The sequence below is a fragment of the Lagenorhynchus albirostris genome, chromosome 3 (assembly GCF_949774975.1).
Source record: "Lagenorhynchus albirostris chromosome 3, mLagAlb1.1, whole genome shotgun sequence".
In the NCBI taxonomy this organism is placed as follows: Eukaryota; Metazoa; Chordata; class Mammalia; order Artiodactyla; family Delphinidae; genus Lagenorhynchus; species Lagenorhynchus albirostris.
In genome coordinates this window covers 125,905,527-125,920,052 of record NC_083097.1, presented here as the reverse complement: position 1 = coordinate 125,920,052, position 14,526 = coordinate 125,905,527, and the positions used below count along the sequence as shown (strand labels likewise).

Here is a 14,526-nt window from a genome sequence, read left to right as displayed (position 1 = left end):
AATATATTTTCTAATGTAGGATGAAATACTGTAAAATACCCAGAAACAAGTCACGACGAAACAGAGGGCTATCAAAATTGGCCAAATCGGACATCCCTGGTGGTCCAGTGGCCAAGACTTTGCCTTCCAATGCAGGGGGTGCAAGTTTGATCCCTCGTCGGGCAGCTAAGATCCCACGTACCTGGCGCCGCCGCTGCTGGCTCCGCCGTGTGCGGGCTTTTATGGGCGACTGAGGGAAGGCCATTTTCTAGAGATTTGCACTCCATAGACTGTTCTCAGCTCTTGGGTTTGAAACCTGGGATATTGACTAAGACTTTGACTCAGGGTTTGCTTGTTTTCGTGCTTTCTCTCCCCAGACATCCATTCTCAGGGGGGCCAACTAACCCCTCTGAACAGGCACTAAGGTGGGGAGTAGTTGGCGGCGCAAGCGGCCCGTGTGCCCAGGTGCTGCCTATATAGGAATAAAGGGTGCTCGTAGCCACAGATTGGCAAGTCCTGGTGCTTTCCTTCATGTCCCGTGAACGCCCAGGTTTTCCAGGTGCAGCCAACATTGCAGCATCACACAGACCTGAGCCTCTGTTAAGACTGCTGATTGGTGTGCGGCCCCAACCATAAAGGCTGGGAAGAAGCGGCAGGCGTTTGGTGAAGGTAGTTGTTGCAGCCTCTTCTGGGGTTTTGCTGGCCAAGAAGTAAACTATCTTGAGCACTGCAGCGGAGGAAACCCAGTCAGCCAGCTGCAGAGCCCAGCTTCACTAAGTGCTTGTTTTTCTTCGAGGAAGGACTCCTGGCTGTGCTACCGTCAGCTCTCTGCCGTGCACTGTGGTTATCAACTTTCCTCAGATCAAGAGTAGCAGGTACGTCTGACCTCCACTGGTTTTTCTAAATTATTTTGCAAAGTAAGAATTTGTGGAAGAGATGTAAAATTATGGTTCAAGGGAGGACCCTCACTAAAACCTGTTCTCCCTGGTGGATTTTTTTTGTTTTGTTTTGTTTTTTGTTTTCTTTTCCTGTGGTACGCGGGCCTCTCACTGTTGTGGCCGCTCCCTTTGCGGAGCACAGGCTCGGGATGCGCAGGCTCAGCGGCCATGGCTCACGGGCCCAGCCGCTCCGCGGCATGTGGGATCATCCCAGACTGGAGCACGAACCCGTGTCCCCTGCATCGGCAGGCGGACTCTCAACCACAGCACTACCAGGGAAGCCCTAAGATGGATTCTGAACCTCGGCGCCACCAGGGGAGCCCCACACAGCCTTTGTTGGAGGGCAGTTTAACAGTGCCTCACATTTTACTGGACCCACCCTTGGACCCAAAACTCCGGAATGGATCCCGCTCAGATGATGGCACACACGCACAATCATCTAGGTGCTCGGATGTGCACTGCAGCATTGCTTACAGTGGAGAAAAATCAGGTAACTCAAGTGTCCATTCAGTAGAGGAATGGTGAAAACAATCATGGTACGTTTATGTCATCAATACAATGTAGCAATTTAACAACTGAGGTAAATCTCTATCGACATGGAAAGACTTCTAAGATGTGTGATTAAGTGCTTAACCCGAAGCCCCACAGTGCAGTAAATAGCATTTACTACTGCTTTTTAAAACCACACAGTATGGCTGAGTGGATGGATGAATGGATCCGTGGATGAGCATATAGCTGTGTGGACAGAGGTCAGGAAGGGTGGAGCATATACATGATTCGTACCAGTGGCTTTGCTGGGAAAGGGGCTGTGGTTGGGAGAAGGGTTTATGGGGGGGACTTGCATCCACGGGGAGAATAGATCCCTCTGTATGTATGACTATCTTGCAGTAAGCACTGTGGGGCAACAGGGCTATAGCGTGCTGCTGGGAAGGCATTCCTGGCACTACTGCTCTCTGCCTGGGTTCTATAACTGCTAGTGGCCGACTAGCTGCTCTGCTAATGGCCTTTGCTGTTCATTTCTTTCTAAATGCCCTTTCTTTTTTCTTCCCTGCCTCTGCCTGGCAAAACCCAACCCTCCCCAGGCTTGGCATTTATTCCAGATCAGTACATTACCAGTTATCTTCCCTTCTATAGCATTCAAACAAATAAAACCCCACAAATCTACAATAATAATAAACAACATTTATTTCTCTCTCATCTACACCTTGGGCGGCTGATCTTGTTGGACTCAGTAGGGTTCACTCATGCATCTACGTGGCGACTGGGGATTCTGCTCCAGGCTGGGTACAGCAGAGGTACCTTAGCTGGTGCCTCCCATGTTTCTCATCCTCACCCTGGGATCAACAGGCCAGCTCAGTGATGCTAGAAGCATCTTCTTGCGTCTCTCCAGAGATTTGTCCATTTTATCTAACTTGTTGAAGTGATGTACTTAGAGCGTTTTGCAGTATTCCCTTGTTATCCTTTTACCTAGAGCATTTTATAGTATTCCCTTATTATCCTTTTAGTGGCTGGTGATGATGGGGATGTTGTCCCTTCTTTGATTCCAGACATTTTTAACTTGTATCTTTCTTGTTTTGTTTTTCTTGAATATTTTATTGATTTTTTTTCAATGAAAGGGCTTTTGGCTTTACTGATTATTCTCTGATATTTTCTGGATTTCATTCATTTCTGCTGTTATCCTCTTTCCTTCCTTACAGTTGCTATGGGTTTAATTTGTTCTTTTTCTGGTTTCTTAAGGTACAACTCAGATCATTGATTATTTTTTCATTCAATTAAAAACATTGTCTAGTTTCCCTTGGGATTTCTTCTTTGACTCGTGGGTTTATAAGAGTGTTGTTCAATTTCCATATATTTGCATTTCTCAGTTATTGTCCTGTTAATGATTTCAAGTTTAATTCTGTTATGGTACCAGAAATACTTTGTATGATTTAGATGTTTAAACTTTTCTGGCTTTTTAAATTTTTAATGGTTTTTCATATAGAAAAGAATATGGTACATCTTGGTGAATGTTCTATGTGTCCTACGGAAGAATGTGTATTTTTGTTAAGAGTATTCTCTAAATATCAATTAGGTCAAGTTGGTTTGTACTTCTGTTCAGGTCTTTTATATTCTTTCTTTCTCTGTACTTGTACCATCTGTTACTGAGAGAGATGCGTCACTAGAGATTTGCCTATCTCCACCAGAGATTTGTCTATCTGTTCTTTCAGTTCTCAGTTTTGTTTCATGTATTTAGAAGCTCTCTTCTAAGGTGCACATACATTTAGGATAGTTGTATTCTTGGATAATTGACTTCTTTGTCATTATGTAATATTCTCCACTATCCCTAGAAATATTCCTTGTTCTGATGTCTGCTTTGTCTGAGATTAATACAGCACTCTAGCTGTTTTTTGGGTTTTTTTTTTATTACAGTTCCATGAAATATGTTTTTCCATCCTTTTACTATTTTCCTACCTATGTCTTTATATTTAAAGTGGGTTTTCTTTTTCTTTATTATTGAAGTATAGATGATTTACAATGTTGTGTTAGTTTCAGGTAGAAAGAGATGTGATTCAGAGATATATATATACGTACATTTATATATAAAATTCAGATTCCTTTCCGTTATAAGTTATTACAAGATATTGAATGTAGTTCCCTGTGCTATAAACTAGGTCCTTGTTGTTTATATATTTTATATATAGTAGTGTGTAGCTGTTAATCCCATACTCCTAATTTATCCCCCTCTTCCTCTTTGGTAACCATAAGTTTGTTTATGTCTGTGAATCTGTTCCTTTTTTGTAAATAAGTTCATTTGTATAATTTTTAGATTTCACATACAAGTGATACATGATATTGTCTTTCTCTGTGTGACTTACATCCCTTAGTATGATCTGTAGGTCTTGTTGCTGCCAATGTCATTAGTTCATTCTTTTCTCTGGCGGAGTAATATTCCATTTTATGTATTTATATATATATATATACATATATATATATGCCACATCTTTTTTTTTTTACATGATATCACATGTGGAATCCGAAAAATAGCACAAATGAACTAATTTACAAAAGAGAAAGAGTCTCACAGACATAGAGAACAAATTATGGTTACTGAAGCGGGGGAATGGATAAATTAGGAGTATGAGATTAACAGATACACACTACTATATATAAAATAAACAACAAGGATTTACTGTTACAGCACAGGGAACTATATTCAATATCTTACAATAAACGAATTATAAGAAAAGAATTGAAAAATAAGAATATATGTGTTGAAACAAATCACTTTGCTCTGTACCTGAAACTAACACAATAATGTAAATCAATTATACTTTAATGAAGAAAAGATTAATTTTCACTAGAGTACAGACCATGGGGTGACAGGGAGAGGTGGGGCTGAAGAGAGCAAAGGGTCTGGGTCACAGTGCGTCTAAATGGTGAGACTTGTATATTCTGATCATCTCCTGCTAACAGTGGGATCTGCAGAAGTGGGACACAGGGGGCCTGGGGTTCAATCAGCTGTAATACCAACCAGCAAACCTGCAGCAGGTTCATCACTTCTCTTCTCATCATCTCAATCACCATATTTGTACGATCAAGCTGACGCATCTCCTGGCAGCAAAGGCAGGAACTAGAGCAACCCAGGGCCCCACAGGGCTAAGGTGCTGAGGACAAAGCTTGCTGTTCTGCTCTCTCAAGAATAGTCACCTACACGTCCCTCCCCGAAAGAAGAGGCTGAGCTCTTCCTTCCAGGCTAGTGTGTTTTTAGAAAGTTAAGTTCTCCAGGTGTTGCCCATTTCAGATGGGTCAGGGACATGTTGGAAGTTGAGAGGCCCTTAGCCTCTTGCAAACAGGCTGGGAGAGTCTTAGGTCAGAGCCCAAAGGAGAAGGCTGTGAGGTTGCTCATTGGCATCCAGGAGAGATGAAGCTTGTTCCAATACTTCTCTCTGCTCTTAGCTCCAGGCTCTGCCACAATGCAGGACTGTTGGAAAGTGGGAATCCAGACAGGTTCTGGGAAACAACAGGAGGCTATGCCACATCTTCTTTATCCATTCCTCTGTCGATGGACATGTAGATAGCTTCCATGACTTGCTTGTTGTGAATAGTGCTGCTATGAACATTGGGGCACATGTATCTTTTTGATTATTAGAAAGAAAGATGAAATTAGAGTTTTCTTCTTTTCCAGTTATATGCCCTGGAGTGAGATTGCTGGATCATATGGTAGCTCTATTTTTAGTTTTTTAGGGAACCTCCATACTGTTCTCCATTCTGGCTGCCCCAAATTACACTCTAAAGTGGGTTTCTTATAGAAAGAAAATATTGGGTTTTGCTTTTTTATCCAGTACGACAATGTCCTTTTACTGGTGTAGAGCTGACCCGTGAACACTGTGGGTGTTCATCCACCCGCTGCTTATCGTCATCCCTCTCTATCCAAGGTTCCTCCTTATCCGGGGGTCAACCAAGGCAAGGCCCTCAAATCTGTCTCCTTGGCTGCCAACCTCATAATAAAGTTCTTCCTTTTCTCAAAAGCCAGACCTATAGTGTTGGCTCTTATGCACGTTGGGTAGCGAGCCCTTGCTCAGTAAAAATTTTGGACTCCATGAAGGGACTCAGTCTTGTGACAGCCTGCCCGAGGCACTGTAGCCCCTGGCGGAGTGTGGCCCTCACCACAGACCCTGAGTGGCCACCCAGACCAAATTCATCTAGAGGGTCAGCTCTTGAGTTCCTGCTTCTCTGCTGTGGCCCTCCAGGCCCCTCAGTGCTCCTTTCACTCTTGAAAGAAGAAACAGCTCCTAAATCAGATGTCTTTGGGGGTGAGGAACCTTGTTAAAATGCACCAGTGCCTATATTGTTGAATAAACTCATCAGGATTGTGGGTTAGAGTCCCACCTTAAGAGAGACACTCTAAAAGGTTGCAGCCACTGAGGTACCAAAGGATCAATCAGGTTAGAATCCCAACCCTGTGTTAGAGCCCCATGCCTTTTTGTTTGCCTATGTCTGACTGTTTCCTTTGTTAGGATTGGCTGATAGGAGTTGGTCCTTGGATGAGTATAGGAAAACTTTCTGGAACCAGGATTAATGGGGGAGTATGCGGTCCTCTGACCCAGGAGGTAAAAGCCATCACTCCCTGACTAGAGAGCTTGCCTTACAGAGCTGTCGGGAGCTTTCACCTGTGCCTAATATAATTACCTGGTGGTATTGATAAAGGTGGGTATTCTTAATGAAACCAGCCCAGATTACCTTGTTGGGGTGAGAGGGTAAAGGGGAAATGAGGGAGCATGAAGCAGGTAAGTTTCCACCCCAGAACGTAGCCCGTGTCTGGGTTAAAGGAATTTCATACAATTGGACATTTTGGGTTTTCCTCACTGAGAGTTTTAACCCTCTTTTGCATGAGCCAAACTAGCAGGGAGTTAACACTGAAATACTTTTCAGTGTGTGTGTGTGTGTGTGTGTGTGTGTGTGTGTGTGTGTGTGTGTGTGTGTTGTGTGTGTGTATGAAAGTTTCCTGGAGGAACAATCATTGGTGGTGATGCTAAAGGCCACATGCTCTATGGAGGTCTTGGGCAGAAAGTATTCTACCTGGAAATTTCCCAGTAGCTGAGCTGAGCTTCTCTTTGATTTCTGCTGGGGAGGTAAAATGTTTCGATCATCTACCTAGAAATTAAATCCCAACATGCCCACAAAGAAGTCAGGGCTTGGGTGTTTCAACCTGTATACTCCTGAATTCGTCTCTCAAATTCAGCTCTGAGTCTCAGACAGCCTCCTCACTTTGGTTTCTTCAAGGTGATCCTGTCATTTCCTCCACCTGCCTCCCCATAAGATAAGTTTATCCAGGTGGTGCGTGAGACAGACCCTGGCCTCTCCCAGGCCCCTCTGCAATAGGCACGCCTGTCCTCAGCACTCGGGGGCAAACTCTTAGGAGCCTCTGACCACCGTGGCTGCAGTCTCGGAACTGCCAGGACAGATTTCTTGGCAGACAGGCAGCACACGTGACGTTTAGGCTACAGTGCTTGGCAACCACCTTTAATGGAAACCTTTTCAGTGTTCCCTAAGGGAAACTTCACGTCCAAGCTGGTCATCTTTGATACTCTCCATTCTCCTTTGTTTATTCTCCAGGGAATTTTTTTTTTTTGATTTTTAAGTGAATGGTATATATATATTTTTTTTGGCTACATTGGGTGTTGGTTGCTGCGCGTGGACTTTTCTCTAGTTGTGGCGAGTGGGGCTACTCTTCCTTGTGGTGCGTGGGCTTTTATGAGTGCCTGAGGGAAGGCCATTTTCTAGAGATTTGCAGTCCATAGACTGTTCTCAGCTCTTGGGTTTGAAACCTGGAATATTGACTAAGACTTTGACTTAGGGGTTCCTTGTTTTCGTCCTCTCTCTCCCCAAACATCCATTCTCGGGTGGGGGCAGCTAACCCCTCAGAAGAGGCACTATGTGGGGTGTGGTTGGCAGGGCAAGTGGCCCGTGTGACCGGGTGCTGCCTACAAAGGAACAGAGGGTGCTCGTAGCCACAGATTGGCAAGTCCTGGTGCTTTCCTTCATGTCCCGTGAACGCCCAGGTTTTCCAGGTGCAGCCAGCATTGCAGCATCTCACAGACCTCGAGTCTCTGATAAGACTGCTGATTGGTGTGAGGCCCCAACCATAAAGGCTGGGCAGAAGCAACAGGCGATAGGGAAGATGCAAGCAATGTTTAACAAAGACCTAGAAGAATTAACGAACAGACACCCAGAAGAATTAAAGAATTAAAGAACAAACAGAGATGAACAATACAATAACTGAAATGAAAAGTACACTGGAAGGAATCAATAGCAGAATAACTGAGGCAGAAGAACAGATAAGTGACCTAGAAGACAGAATGCTGGAATTCACAGCTATGGAACAGATTAAAGAGAAAAGAATTGAAGACAGTCTGAGAGACCTCTGGGAAAACATTAAATGTAACAACATTCGCATTATAGGGGTCCCAGAAAGAGAAGAGAGAGAGAAAGGATCTGAGAAAATATTTGAAGAGATTATAGTCCAAAACTTCCCTAACATGGGAAAGAAAATGGCCACCCAAGTCCAGGAAGCACAGAGAGTCCCAGGCAGAATAAACCCAAGGAGAAACATGCTGAGACACATAGTAATCAGTGACAAAAATTAAAGACAGAAAAATTGTTGAAAGCAATAAGGGAAAAATGAGAACATACAAGGGAACTCCCATAAGGTTAACAGTTGATTTCTCTGCAGAAACTCCACAAGCCAGGAGGGAGTGGCATGATATATTTCAAGTGATGAAAGGGAAGAACCTACAGCCAAGATTGCTCTACAACCAAGATTGCTCTACCAGGTAAGGATCTCATTCAGATTTGATGGAGAAATCAAAAGCTTTACAGACAAGGAAAAACTAAGAGAATTCAGCACCACCAAACCAGCTCTACAACAAATGCTAAAGGAACTTCTCTAAGTGGGAAACACAAGAAGAAAAGGATCTACAAAAACAAACCCATAACAATTAAGAAAATGGTAATAGGAACATACATGTTAATAATTACCTTAAATGTGAATGGATTAAATGCTCCAACCAAAAGACAGGCTCACTGAATGGATACAAAACAAGACCAATATATATGCTGTCTATAAGAGACTCCAGACCTAGGGACATATTCAGACTGAAAGTGAGGGGATGGAAAAAGATATTCCATGCAAAGGGAAATCAAAAGAAAGCTGGTGGGCTTCCCTGGTGGCACAGTGGTTGGGAGTCCTCCTGCCGATGCAGGGGCACGTGGGTTCGTGCCCCGGTTCAGGAGGATCCCGCATGCCATGGAGCGGCTGGGCCCGTGAGCCATGGCTGCTGGGCCTGCGTGTCCGGAGCCTGTGCTCCGCGGTGGGAGAGGCCACAGCAGTGAGAGGCCCATGTACCACAAAAAAAAAAAAAACTGGAGTAGCAATACTCATATCAGATAAAATAGGAATATTAAAATAAAGAATATTACAAGAGACAGGAAGGACACTACATAATGATCAAGGGATCAATCCAAGAAGAAGATATAACAATTATAGATATATATGCACCCAACATAGGGGCACCTAAGTACATAAAGCAACTGCTAATAGCTGCTAATAAAGAGGAAATCGACAGTAACACAATAATAGTGGGGGACTTTAATACCTCACACCAATGGACAGATCATCCAGATAGAAAATTAATAAGGAAACAGAAGCTTTAAATGACACAATAGACCAGATAGATTTAATTAATATTTATAGGTCATTCCATCCAATAACAGCAGATTACACTTTCTTCTCAAGTGCACGTGGAACATTCTCCAGCATAGATGGCATCTTGGGTCACAAATCAAGCCTCGGTAAATTTAAGAAAATTGAAATCATATCAAGCAACTTTTCTGACCACAATGCTATGAGATTAGAAATCAGTTACAGGGGAAAAAACGAAAAACACAGACACATGGAGGCTAAACAATACGTTACTAAATAACCAAGAGATCACTGGAGAAATCAAAAAATAGCTAGAGACAAATTACAATGAAAACACGATGATCCAAAACCTATGGGAGTTGTGACTGGTTGGGTCAGTTGGTTAGAGCATGGTGCTAATAACGCCAAGGTCATGGGTTCGATCCCCGTATGGGCTATGGGTTCTTTTACTCCTTACCACCCAAGGTGGTTACACGTCTCTAGCTGAGACTTGGAAGGCACAGGTTACTTAAAGAAAAAAAAAATCAACATGTCAAAACCTATGGGATTCATCAAAAGCTGTTCTAAGAGGGAAGTTTATAGCAATACAATCCTAACTCAAGAAACAAAAATCTCAAATCAACAATCTAAACTTACACTTAAAGGAACTACAGAAAGAAGAACAAACAAAACCCAAAGTTAGTAGAAGGAAAGAAATCATAAAGATCAGAGCAGAAATAAATGAAATAGAAACAAAGAAAAGAATAACAAAGATCAATAAAACTAAAAGCTGGTTCTTTGAGAAGATAAACAAAATTGATAAACCTTTAGCCAGACTCATGAAGGAAAACAGGGAGAGGACTCAAATCAATAAAATCAGAAGTGAAAAAGGAGAAGTTACAATGGACATTGCAGAAATACCAACCATCCTGAGACTACTACAAGCAACCCTATGCCGATCAAATGGTCAACCTGGAAGAAATGGACAAATTCTTAGAAAGGTATAACCTTCCAAGACTGAACCTGGAAGAAACAGAAAATATGAACAGACCAATCACAAGAAATGAAATTGAAACTGATTAAAAATCTTCCAAGGAACAAAAGTCTAGGACCAGATGGCTTCACAGGTGAATTCTATCAAACATTTAGAGAAGAGCTAACACCTATCGTTCTCAAACTCTTCCAAAATATAGCAGAGGGAGGAACACTCCCAAACTCATTCTACGAGGCCACCATCACCCTGATATCAAAACCAGACAAAGATACTACAAAAAAAGAAAATTACAGACCAATATTTCTGATGAATATAGATGCAAAAATCCTCAAAATACTAGCAAACAGAATCCAACAACACATTAAAAGGATCATACACCCATGATCAAGTGGGGTTTATCCCAGAGATGCAAGGATTCTTCAATATATGCAAACCAATCAATGTGATACACCATATTAACAAACTGAAGAATAAAAACCATATGATTGGGCTTCCCTGGTGGCACAGTGGTTGAGAGTCTGCCTGTTGATGCAGGGGACACGGGATCGTTTCCTGGTCCGGGAAGATCCCACATGCCGCGGAGCTGCTGGGCCCGCCTGTGAACCATGGCTGCTGAGCCTGCGCGTCCGGAGCCTGTGCTCCACAACGGGAGAGGCCACAGCAGTGAGAGGCCCGTGTACTGCCAAAAAAAAAAAATCAAAAGATGGGCAGAAGACCTAAAGAGACATTTCTCCAAAGAAGACATACAGATGGCCAAGAAGCACATGAAAAGCTGTTCAACATCACTAATTACTAGAGAAATGCAAATCAAAACTACAATGAGGTGTCACCGCACATCAGGTACAATGGACATCATCAGAAAATCTACAAACAACAAATGCTGGAGAGGGTGTGGAGAAAAGGGAACCCTCCTGCACTGTTGGTAGGAATGTAAATTGATACAGCCATTATGGAGAACAGTATGGAGGTTCCTCAAAAATCTAAAAATAGAATTACCATATGACCCAGCAATCCCACTACTGGGCATATACCCAGAGAAAACCATCATTCAAAAAGACATGCACTCCAATGTTCATTGCAGCACTATTTACAATAGCCAGGTCATGGAAGAAACCTAAATACCCATCAACAGACGAATGGATAAAGAAGATGTGGTACATATATACAATGGATATTACTCAGCCACAAAAAGGAACGAAATTGGGTCATTTGCAGAGACGTGGATGGATCTAGAGACTGTCATACAGAGTGAAGTAAGTCAGAAAGAGAAAAATATCACATATTAACACATACATGTGGAACCTATGAAAATGGTACAGATGAACTGGTTTGCAGCGCAGAAATAGAGACACAGATGTGGAGAACAAACGTATGGACACCAAGGGGTGAAAGTGTGTGTGGGGGGGATGAATTGGGATATTGGGATTGACATGTATACACTAATATGTGTAAAATAGATAACTAATAAGAACCTGCTGTATAAAAAATAAAATTTAAAAAACAAAACACAGCTCTCTGTATATGCCTGAATGCCCTGTTCCCTTGTTGGGAGATCTACAAACAGAATTAAATGATTTTCTCACCAGAAAAAGTAGGCCTTAGAGAACTCCCAGATCAAGCGTACGCCCTGCAAACTGTGCAGGAGACAAGCCTCAACCAGAAGGTCCTGAACAAATTCTACAAAAGGTTAAGAGTGGATGTTTGGGCTGATGGGAGGCAGGAAGTGCTAAGAGGGCTGACCCAGTAGTGGTAAAATTCTGTCTAGATGCTAAGACTCCAAATGTAAAGCAATACCCTTTAAAGAGGCATGTGAGGGAAGATAGAAAGTCTCTGATAACCACCTTTCTTAAGCGCCAATTAAACTGACCTTGTCAGATACAAAAAAACTGGTACTGGGAATTACTGTTTTGTACGGGATTTGCGAGGCACTAACCAAGTTGTAGATATGTACATCTGGTAGTACCAAATCCTTACACTTTGCGTACAACTTTATTTGGAGACTTTTGCTGGTTTACAGTTCTGGACTTAAAAGCTGCCTCTTACTGCATATCCCTAAGTCCTGAGTCCCAGAAACTGTTTGCCTTTGAATGGGACAATCCAGAGATAATATATAACAACTGTATTGTTGGATGGTACTCCCACGGGATTTAAGAATGCCTCCACCATCTTCAGGGAAGTCTTATCCAAGGACTTAAGTGATCTCCCATTAAATGAGGGAGTCTTACTGTGATATACTAATTACTAATAAAAATAAGGGAGCCTCAGACCAAAATACAATCCTCACTTTAAAGTTGCTGGCAGACCGGGGATATAAAGCCTCCAAGGGAAAATTGCAAATCTCTCAACCAAGTGTAAAATACCTAGGATTTGAGTTATCAGAAAGACGGAGACCTTCGGCTTGGAGGGGACCGAAGTGCAACTTATTCAGTCCTCCCGAATCCAGGTTCATCTGACCCCAGCTGCCTCCACCCTGCCGCCTAAGTTGGACCCCAACGATACCAAAGTTGTATACCCGAGGTGTGTCAGTGGGGAAGTTTGTGCCACATCTGCCCTGGCCCCCGAGATCTGCCCCTGGGTCTATCTGAAAAAAATGGTTGGTGAGGACATCGCCAAGGCAACTGGTGATTGGAAGGGTCTGAGGAGTACAGTGAAACACCATTCAGAACAGACAGACCCAGATGGATGTGGTACCTTCTGCTTCTGCCCTGATCATCAAAGCCCTAAGGGAACCACCAAGAGATAGAAAAAAGCAGAAAAACATTAAGCACAGTGGAAACATCACTTTTGATTGTCAACATTGCCTGATAGATGCATCATCAATCTTTAGCTAGAGAACTCTCTGGAACCATTAAAGATATCCTGGGGACTGCCCAGTCTGTGGGCTGCAATGATGATGGCTGCCACCTTCACGACATCATAGATGACATCAACAGTGATGTGGTGGAATGCCCAGCTAGTTAAGAACTGCAAGGAGAAATAATTTAATAATGGGATATTTGATAACCATTTAAAAAAAAATTTAGGGCTTCCCTGGTGGCGCAGTGGTTGAGAGTCTGCCTGCCAATGCAGCAGACACGGGTTCGAGCCCTGGTCCGGGAAGATCCCACATGCCACAGAGCAACTGGGCCCATGAGCCACAACTACTGAGCCTGTGCGTCTGGAGTCTGTGCTCCGCAGCAAGAGAGGCCACGACGGTGAGAGGCCCGCGCACTGCGATGAAGAGTGGCCCCCGCTTGCCACAACTAGAGAAAGCCCTCGCACAGAAACGAAGACCCAACACAGCCAAAAATAAATAAATAAATTTATTTTAAAAAAATGAAACACTTGACATCCAAAAAAAAAAAAATTTCCTACTGGACCATTAGCTAGGGTGACTGTACCCACCATCAGAAGGCAATGGCGAGGATTCTCAGGAATGGCTAGGTTTTGTCCTATTTGGATCCCTAACTGTGGTCTCATGGCCAATTCCTATGTTAGGTTCTCAAAGGAAATGACAGCCATTAAGCTGGACTGTGGAATGCCAAATGGAGTTCTATCCCATACAAATAATCAACAACGTCTGTTCTAGCAGATTTGACTGATCAGCCTTTAGAAAATTGGAATATGGAAATGTTCATGGACAGGAGCAGCTTCATGGACCAGGGACTCCGAAAGGCTGGGCATTTAATAGTAACTCATCAGGAAGTCCTAGAAGCAGAAGCCCTCCTCCGGGAATGCCTGCCCACAAGGCAGAGCTCAAAGCCCTCACGAGAGCCCTGCACCTTGGAGCAAAGAAAAAGGTAACCATTTATACTAGTTCTATGCTTTCTCTGTTATACATGAACTTGGGGCCATATGGAAAGAGAGAGGTGTACTATTTCAGGAAGGAAAGAAATTAAACATGCAGAGGAGATACTGGCCTTATGAGATTCTGTTATAATGCCAGAAGAAGTAGCCAAAGTATATTGCCCAGGCCACTGAAAGACATAGTTACATAGCTAAAGAAGGTAATTTGGGGCTTTCCTGGTGGCACAATGGTTAAAAGTCCGCCTGCTAAGGCAGGGGACACAGGTTCGAGCCCTGGTCTGGGAAGATCCCACATGCCGCACAGCAACTAAGCCCATGCGCCACGGCTTGTATCTGCACTCTAGAGCCCGCCAGCCACAACTACTGAAGCCCAGGCACCTAGAGCCCATGCTCTGCAATAAGAGAAGCCACTGCAATGAGAAGCCCGCGCACCACAACAAAGTAACCCCCACTCGCTGCAGCTAGAGAAAGCCCGCATGCGCTAATGAAGACCCAATGCAGCCAAAAATAAATACTTATTTAAAAAAAAAAAAGTAATTTGGCTGATCAGGCCACAAAACAGGTGGCCCGAACCACAAGCCCAGATCCCAAGGCCCTAGCACTCATTCTGAGTGTGGACCTATCCCTTTTAAGCCTTGGTATTTGGAAATGGATCTAGAGAGTGCAGA

General features: G+C 43.3%; 1 protein-coding gene and 1 pseudogene across 1 annotated transcript in view; both read left to right on the top strand.

Annotated features, from left to right (window-relative positions):
* Window positions 1-538: 538 nt before the first annotated feature.
* CSF1R (colony stimulating factor 1 receptor) overlaps window positions 539-14,526 on the top strand; it is a 49,404-nt gene continuing 35,416 nt past the window's right edge. The window contains exons 1-2 of the mRNA XM_060143979.1: window positions 539-648; window positions 780-854. The gene's annotated coding sequence lies outside the window, so the exon portion shown is untranslated. The remainder of the gene's footprint in view (window positions 649-779; window positions 855-14,526) is intronic.
* On the top strand, window positions 6,176-13,033 carry LOC132518411 (large ribosomal subunit protein uL11-like; annotated as a pseudogene).